Source organism: Mytilus trossulus, chromosome 8 (assembly GCF_036588685.1).
Source record: "Mytilus trossulus isolate FHL-02 chromosome 8, PNRI_Mtr1.1.1.hap1, whole genome shotgun sequence".
Classification (NCBI taxonomy): Eukaryota; Metazoa; Mollusca; class Bivalvia; order Mytilida; family Mytilidae; genus Mytilus; species Mytilus trossulus.
This window is the reverse complement of record NC_086380.1, coordinates 42337972-42347650: the sequence shown is the minus strand read 5'-3', so window position 1 is coordinate 42347650 and position 9679 is coordinate 42337972.

The following is a 9679-nucleotide window of genomic DNA, read 5'->3' as shown; positions in this document are numbered from 1 at the left end:
AATAAAATAAAAATATAGAAATAAACACGCCCACCGGTTTTATTGGTGGATACACTGCAGTACCCCTTGCAGCGCCCTCTAGCGATCCAACAATAGAAAGGATTTATATCCAATTTCGGTTGTTGATTCATCAGCAGAACTCGTGTTATAATTAGAAAAGAACTTTTTTTTAACAATTTTATCCAATCTATGTACTTTACAAATTGAAAATGTAGACAGTTTATAAATATTGATATCTAAGCAATAAAACATTATTTGATGTGAACAGAATATAAGCATTCTTATTATATTATCTTTTTAGATTAATAACTATATCAAATGTACAAGTTCTACTGCTGGCTTTAAATTAAGAGACATTCAAACATCCAAAAGCCAGGAATGGATTTAAAAAATGAAAAATAAAGTAAAAATAAAAATGAAGAAAAATCTGAAATGCAATATGGTACATGTATTAACAATTCACATTAATGGCAAAAGGAGTTTATAGTGATATTTTTTTCTGAAATTAAAATATTCAAAAGTTCTAAAAAGTTGAAGCAAAAGCAGAGATTGCTTTTAATTTTTAATTGAATTATGAATATCGAAAAAAGGGTCTGTGAAAAGTTTATCATATGTGTTTTTCTGCTTTTGGGAAATTAAATAATTAAATAAAAATTAAATGTTATTGCATTATAATTAAATAAATGGTACAAATATAAATGAACTGTACCATGTGTACTGCAATCTTAAATTTAAACCAAATTATGTTGTTATTTAATACTGTTTTTAAAGGAAAACAAAATAATAAAAACAAAGCAAAGCAGTAAATCATAAAAAAAATGAAAGTTAGCTGAACTAACAAATAAGTAAAAAATAAACTGATAAATATTTGTTTTTCTTACACCTCTCCAGCATCCTCGGAGTATACATGAAATGAAATATGTTTCAATAAATTAATAAGAAAAAAAGATGAAGAAAAAAAAGGGAGCAACTTGTACATGTACATGTATTTGATGTGCAACAAAATATACAGCCAGTCATTAACCACAATAAATAAATCTTGTCACAACAGGGGATATTATCTACAAATGATTACTCAGTCACTTACCAATGACTTCACTTAACCCTTTCCTCCATAATGATGCTTTTTAACGCAACCACCTTTACTCCATAATGACGCCTTTTTAATGCCTAATTTGAAACATCTTACCTAGGACAAATCTATCAGATTTAATAAAATTTGTTCTAATATAAAAAGGATATCATGAATATATGACTAGAATTTCATTGATGGAATATGTGTGTTCACACTGTATAAATTTACTACTTTAAATCTTATAAACCTAATGAATCTTTTTAATTTTAAAAATCCTATGCAAATGAAATTATTTTAAAAAAAAATCCGTAGAGGAAAGGGTAAACTTATGTGATATTTATTTTCTAATATAATTGCATGCAAAAGCAATTCTGTATGTTAATAGAAAAGAACTGTTACAAAATTAGTATGCAACAAGAATAACACTTTGCTATATAATTTGCATGCACATTGAATAAGCAACTATTCTGTTAAAGAGTAATAGGAATAGAGCATAAGCAATACTATGTTGTGTGGTTTAATGGCAACAATAACAAAAACAAAATAAACAAGTACTATAATATTAAATCTACAGGTAAGAGGAAAACTACAAGAATTCTATGTTATATTGCTTCAGCCAAGGAAAAACTAATACTAATCTACACTATATTAGATACTAAGCTACACTATATTAGATTATCTAAGCTACACTATATAAGTTATTAATCTACACTATATTAAATATACCCTGTATTCATCAGGATACTATTAGAAAGCACATTCACCTCAAAAGAAAACTTAAATGGGACTTACTAAATATTATAACCTGAAAATGTGTCAATGTTATATATTAAAATCAGTTACATGTTTGACATATAATGGATTACTTTTACAAATTATGACTTGAATTGAGAGTTGTCTTATTGGCAATCATACCACATCTTCTTATATCTTTTTTATGTGTAATGACCATGAATCACCATGTTTTTTAACTTGTTTTTGTGCTTGGTACCAATCAGGCAATCTGTAAAGTTCACCAAATCAAAACTCTCCAGGTGTTGAGGGTTAACAATCATTTTACTTGCCATACTTTTTATGTAAAATTGAGAAAGGAAATGATGAATGTGTCAAAGCGACAACAACCAGATTATAGAGCACACAACAGCCAAAGGCCACCAATGGGTCTTCAATGTAGTGAGAAACTCCCGCACCCGGAGGCGGTCTTTAGCTGGCCCCTTAAAAAATATGTATACTAGTACAGTGATAATTGACTAAACTATGAATTATACACAAGAAATTAAAGTTAAAAATCATACAAGACTAACAAAGTGTGTCTGTTCCAAGTAAGAACATGGGAGATTGTTTGAATTGGTAAATAAATTGGTGTTTATTTTTTTGCATGCTAAACTGTCAGTATGGGTTTCACTGTGAAGGTGACCTTTAGTTGCTTACATTGTACATCCACATCATTTAAACATTGGTCTAAAGTCTTAATCAGATTCACAATCATACCACTTGTCCTTATTTAGATAAACTATTTCTCCATCTTTACTCATTCATTTTAGCTAATTTAAAACCATGTACATTGCATGTTGGACTGACTGAAGTGGCTTGTAAAGACTACCAATTAACAGTACATAAGCTGTTGACGTATCTACAGAAATGTCTCGCCTATTCTTTTTATACTAACATACAAATTTTAAAATTTAAATATAGTATTCAACAAAGTAATATTCAGAGATCCAAATATCAATGACCAATTTTTACCATTTAAAACCAGATATTATCATGACCTTAAAAACATAAATTCAGCAGATGTTGACAAGAAAACAGACCAGGAATGTGTGAAAAAGGCCAAAATATCTTCACCAAAAAATTGAATGTGCTGGGAACCTGCAAACAACTGACAACTGCAAACAATATTATTGACTTCCACACAAACATAAAATTTTAACAAAACTATAATCATGTGGAGCAGGATCTGCTTAAATATCCTTCCAGAACAACGGAGATCACCATAATTTTTTTGGTGGAGTTTATGTGGGTTCATAGTGTATTGTTTTCTATGTTGGACTTTGTATGCCTTTAGGTCCTTTACTTTTTATCAAGATTCCTCAGTTTATCTTTGACTTACAATGCAATGACTTATAGGTTGTAATGTTCCTCTAGTTTTTCCAAAATGAACAGACCACAACTCAGAAAGAAATAAAAAAATAAGATCCATATAAAAAAAATTTAACAGGAGACCTTATCAACTTTAACAACTTAACTGACCTTATCACAAACTTGTTTACCCTGCCGGAAACAGCATGCCTTTGTATCGCCTTGAAAACCAACTTCAAAGTGATAAAAATAACCAAATATGATTTCATTGCCACTTCTTTGATACATAAATTAAAGAATTGAAAATAAAATCATCATTAGGTTACTGTTCATTCATCAAAAGGGATATTGGAATGGCAGTTTTAGTTAAGAATTAATGTAAAATAATGATTTCATATATCTGCAATATTTTTAACACTCAATCTTCAAATATAATACAATAACTATTAATCTACAACCCCCTCCATAGTCATAAGATAACAATGTTTTATCAAATGAGCATAATACAGTCATTGCAATAAGGAGGAAAACATTGTACTTTTGATAAAATGATTGGAATTTAGGAGTACAATTACAATTAGCAAATCTCTTAAAAATAAGTTCTTTACTGGAATTGTCTTTCCTTTAGCAAAATCATTAGTAACACTTTTTCCCAAAAAAATTTAAGCAAAAGAACTTTCCTAAACATTAATAAATCTATGAAAGACCAATATGATTTTTTAAAATTGTGCTTGAATTTTATTAACATCTTAAAATCCACTAAAATGGTCAATTTTTTTTCTCCTAAATCAAGAACATTAAGAGTTTGATCTTCCAATATATATTTACCTTAAATTGGTACAGAAAAACTTAAAGGACATACTATACAGTTTTAACTCACACTGATATTTTGATGAAAGTTTGATTAAGATCTTTTACCCCTTCAGTCAATTTAAATTTGAAATGAAAAAATGATGCACAAATTTTTGGATAGAATTTCTGTTTTTTTCCCCACATTTCTAACCTTTGCTTACATATCAACACTTTTTGTTTTAAAAATATAATCACAAATTAATATAAAATAAATTTGAAAGTCTTCTTTGCTCAAGTTTAAAAAAAATCTTTTCCAAATGTTGCCAAATTAGTTTGTCAGCGATTAATTACAGTGAACATTACCACCTCTGTAACTGTTTCGTATGCCCTTAAATTATTGAGATTACACACAATAAAAGTTAATGATGGACAATACCATAACGCAGAATATTTCAGCTTCAACGAAATTCAAATGTTTTACCAACAACATGAAAAGCATTGTAGACAATGATCTACCACTTTTCATGAAGTTGTACATTTTCTTTAATAACTGATTATTGTTTGCTTTACGTCCAGTTGCAAATATTTCATGCATGTTCAGGACGATACCTTTTATTTCACTACATTTAATAACAACAAAGTTCCATCTATTCCATATATTTCTTCAAATGTTCGTCAGTCATAAGTTTCAAATAACCCATAAATAGCAAATAAAAAAAATGAAATGTTTTTAAACTGTTCCCAACGACATGAAAAACTTTGTAGACAATGATCTACCACCCTCCATGAAGATGTATGGCAGTTTAACGAGATTTAATTTTAAATAGTAAAAAATTTACTAATAATTTTTCTTTTGTATTAACCAACCCATATTTCATGTATTTCTCAAGTAACTTTAAAACAGAATAAAAATCATTTAAACGAATATTTTAAAAATAATAAAGAAAATTATATAACTTAATAACTTAATTTATATAATAAAAAAAATAACCTCAAATTGAGGGATGTCTTTCTTTTAATTTGTTGGATTTTATGAAAAGGGAAATGACTTTTACCTACTATAATTTGAAAGGGGTTTTAAAAATGAATTAACATTAAATCCTTTAAAGATGACCTAAAATTTTTGCAAGGATAAGGTGTTAAGATACGGTCCTATACGGACACTAAAGTTAAATTTCCCTGTAAAATGATTTATTTTTTACTTTTATTATAAATATTTCATTATTTAATAGTTATTTGAAATCAGAATTTGTTAGAAGGAGCTAAAATTAATTGAAATATTGAACAAATGCATTTTTTTTGTAATTTACACTTCATCAAAAAAGGCATTTCATCACAAAGCTGCAGAGCTGTAAATCATTACATACACCAAATATAGTTAAACAGTATCGAATAAACTTACAAATTAGTGAAAAATTATCATTGACCAATGAACAAGGAAAAAAGTCATGAAACCTGCCAGACATATACATGTATTCCTTCCTCATTTAATGCACCAAATGTAATATACAAAAAAGTAACAAAAACAAAACATTGAACCCTACAAGTTTAAAGTCACATTGAGATGAAACATGCCAAACAAAACTTACACCTTACAATCATTCAATACACCAAATATAGTAGCCCTTATCATTCAATACACCAAATATAGTAGCCATAATCATTCAATATACCAAATATAGTAGCCCTTATCATTCAATATACCAAATATAATAGCCATAATCATTCAATAAACCAAATATAGTAGCCCTTATCATTCAATATACCAAATATAGTAGCCATAATCATTCAGTAAACCAAATATAGTAGCCCTTATCATTCAATATACCAAATATAGTAACCATAATCATTTAGTACACCAAATATAGAAGCCCTTATCATTCAATATACCAAATATAGACATGTACATGTATGTATATAAAAAGGAACCTATATATACCAATTTCTAAATATAGTTATCCTTACAAATTCAAGGAAAATAGACATATGACAGACTAAAACTTCGTAACAGAAGAACCCAGGTACTTAGTTAGGCACATGCAGACAGTAAGAAATTTTTAAAACTTGAAGGGCGATTAAACTACAATGGGTAAATACTTCCAATAGCCCTTCTGATACTAAAGTAAAAACGTTTAGTTCCATCCTCATTTAGATGAACACGATCAACCTTATTAAAATAACGGGGTGAACTTGTTATACCACCCCTGTGGTACCAAAAAACAACATCAGGTGATGCATGCCTAACTGAATAGTGAGCATCCAACTCTCTATTCAACTTGTCTTTTTCCTCATTGTAAAAGTCAACATCTGTATGGCGGACTTTAAGACGAGGAAAAATCTCGCACAAAACAACTTTTTGTACCTGGTATTCAGTTTGAAGCTTTGTGATGAAATGCTTCACAGACTCCATATACACCTGTGGATGATAATCTTCTTGATCAATATCATTACCACCTATCTGTAGAATCACCATTTCTGGTCGAAAACTACGGAGTTTGCCATTCAGTCTCCTTGACTCATCTAGGGTACTGATAACACCACCCCCTAAACCAAGACAGTGAACTACAGCCTGATCAAGTCCAAAATCAGGTCTTAATGAAGGAATGGTATAAACATCATTTCCCAACCGAGTAACAAAACTATGTCCAACCACCAGAACATTATGTTTCTTTGGTGCTTGAACAGTAACTAAATCTAAATTACTCATAATTTTTGGAAAAATTATAAAAAATTAACTAATATTTATGCTTACCCTGAATACACCTGAAAAGTGTATACAATAAGAAAGTAAAATAAAGGGCATTGTTTAAGTAGCAATCTAAAGTGAACACTAGAAAATGAACTAATACATTTGTACATGTTGTACAAGAATGTATGCTAATATAAAATATTAAGAGTATGTAAAAAACATTTCGTTTTAACTTTATGAACCATGAGTCCATAGTTTAGATAAGCAGATAACAGTTATTCAAAATACTAGTCTTTATACTTGCAAAATTAAATTTTAGACTTTAGGAATTCTTACATTATTAATATATAATATAATTTTAAATTTGTCACAAAAAAAAATTATAAAAAAAAATAAAACAGTAACACCAGATTTTTTTTTTCTTTCAAAAAGGAATAAATTTTAAGAAAATTAATGAGAAATTAAGATGATGTGAATTCTCAGATACAACAGTATAAATGGTCATTTCTAGCCTCCAATCAAAAAATAAAATAACTGAAATTAATATGATAATGTAAATTATTTTTTCCCTTCCCTTCACCCCTTGTCAATGTGTCCAAAAACTAGTCATGTTCCATCATTTACATTAATCTAAAACCATTACTTATAAGGGGGTTTTGGCCATAATTCAATAAACTCATTTTAAAGGTGATTGCAAGTACTGGATATACAGAATGCTACAGTACTAATTGAAATTCATTAGGGTTTAGAATCCTCTTCGCACAAATTAGTGGGCTGCTGTCTCACTGGCTATATATATACCACATAGGGATTTATCTTTGTCGGTGGAATACTGTCTCGCTGGTTAATATACAAAATCATCTTATTTCTATTGATGGAGTGCTGTCTCAATGGCTATATATATACCACATAGGGATTTATCTTTGTTGGTGGAATACTGTCTCACTGGTTAATATACAAAATCATCTTATTTCTATTGATGGAGTGCTGTCTCAATGGCTATATATATACCACATAGGGATTTATCTTTGTTGGTGGAATACTGTCTCACTGGTTAATATACAAAATCATCTTATTTCTATTGATGGAGTGCTGTCTCAATGGCTATATATACCACATAGGGATTTATCTTTGTTGGTGGAATACTGTCTCAATGGTTAATATACAAAATCATCTTATTTCTATTGATGGAGTGCTGTCTCAATGGCTATATATATACCACATAGGGATTTATCTTTGTTGGTGGAATACTGTCTCACTGGTTAATATACAAAATCACCTTATTTCTATTGATGGAGTGCTGTCTCAATGGCTATATATATACCACATAGGGATTTATCTTTGTTGGTGGAATACTGTCTCACTGGTTAATATACAAAATCATCTTATTTCTAGTGATGGAGTGATCTCTCAATGGCTATATATATACCACATAGGGATTTATGTTTGTTGGTGGAATACTGTCTCAATGGCTATCATGGCTTTATACCATTTTTTTTATGTGGAAAACTATCTCTGGTTATTATATATATTAAAGATCATCGATTTTTGGAGGTTGTCCTTAATCTCTGTCAATTTCAAACATTGTAGTTGTTAAAAATGAATCATTATGATAGATATTTGATTTGACATTTGTACTTAGAGGATTCTGGATTCTAGTGTATTTCAATTTTTACTGTATTTTCTGTCACATACATATTGATACAATGGAACTAACAGAAACACACCATACAGCCGTTACATATCATCCATATTAAAAACACAACAGATACAACCAAACCTTGCTGCGTACTTAAATAAGGGTTGGGTGGAGTAGGGAATAGGTAAATGGAGTGGATATAGGGGATAGGTGAATGGAGTTATTAAACAAATGAATAAGAATGATAGAACAGATGGGGCTTTGCTCATTGTTGAAGGACATTCTTACACTGATAGTTGCTTAAATCCACTGCACAAGGATAGCTGTCTTGTTGGCATTCATACCTTATCTCCTATTTAATATGTATAAAATTTAGAAGTAAATAGGGTCACCAATACATGCAAGAAGTCTGTTATAATTGGAATAGTAATAGAAATAACCTTCACAGCTCATTTTCCCAACTTGATACATAAGATATAAGCCTTTGAAAATCTAATAATCTAAATCTTTCACAATTGCAACATTATAAACACTTTTTCCAAGGAAGTCACTTCATTAGAAATGATTGAATACAGAATAGGACTAATTTTTTAAACTTGACAGAAACGTTACTGATATCAAACTGTAATGTAACTTGCAAAAAACACCTGATAAAAAAAGTATGCTTCATCTTTTTTTCATGGACAACATATATACTTAATTGACTCTGAATATCAGTGGTTCTCTGCAGGTTCCTGTACGAACCAGAAAAGACGGCCATAAAAAGTCCTCTGTCTAAAAGTAATTAAAGTGGTGTTAAACATCAATCAATACATTCTTTAAAGGACTGGAAGGCTTCAATAGACCAAATCGTGCTAGGAAAATGGACTAAACTTAAAAATGAAAGTGTTATATAAAAACAGCAGGGCATGGTTGTATTGGAAGGGTTTTTAAACAAAATGAATATCAATTGTAAGGCGAGAACAAATACTCGGCAGATTTACAGATCTGGTACTAGTTCACCTGTTAAAAATCCAAATGTATCCCAATATTGCTGAAACTCTTCTGATGGGCGAGAAGGGGCAATTTGCACTTCATCCTCACCTTCATCAGAATTTGAATCAGAATCAATATCGCTACAAGCATCTAACTCAGTATCAGAAAAACATTCTAATTCATCAAACAACTCAGGAAGTTCATTTTGACAACTAGCAATGTTCTTACAGTTCTGACACTTACAACCTGGACCACAATAACCACCAACACTAAAACCAGACTTCTTACAACTGCATCTATTAGTGGTACAGCCACTTTTGCAAGAGCAACCCTTGGTGTACCACTTAATAGTTTTCTCCACTTTATCTATGTTTACATCAGAATCCCAAACTACAGATACAGTTGTGTTTTTAATAATCCAACCAGA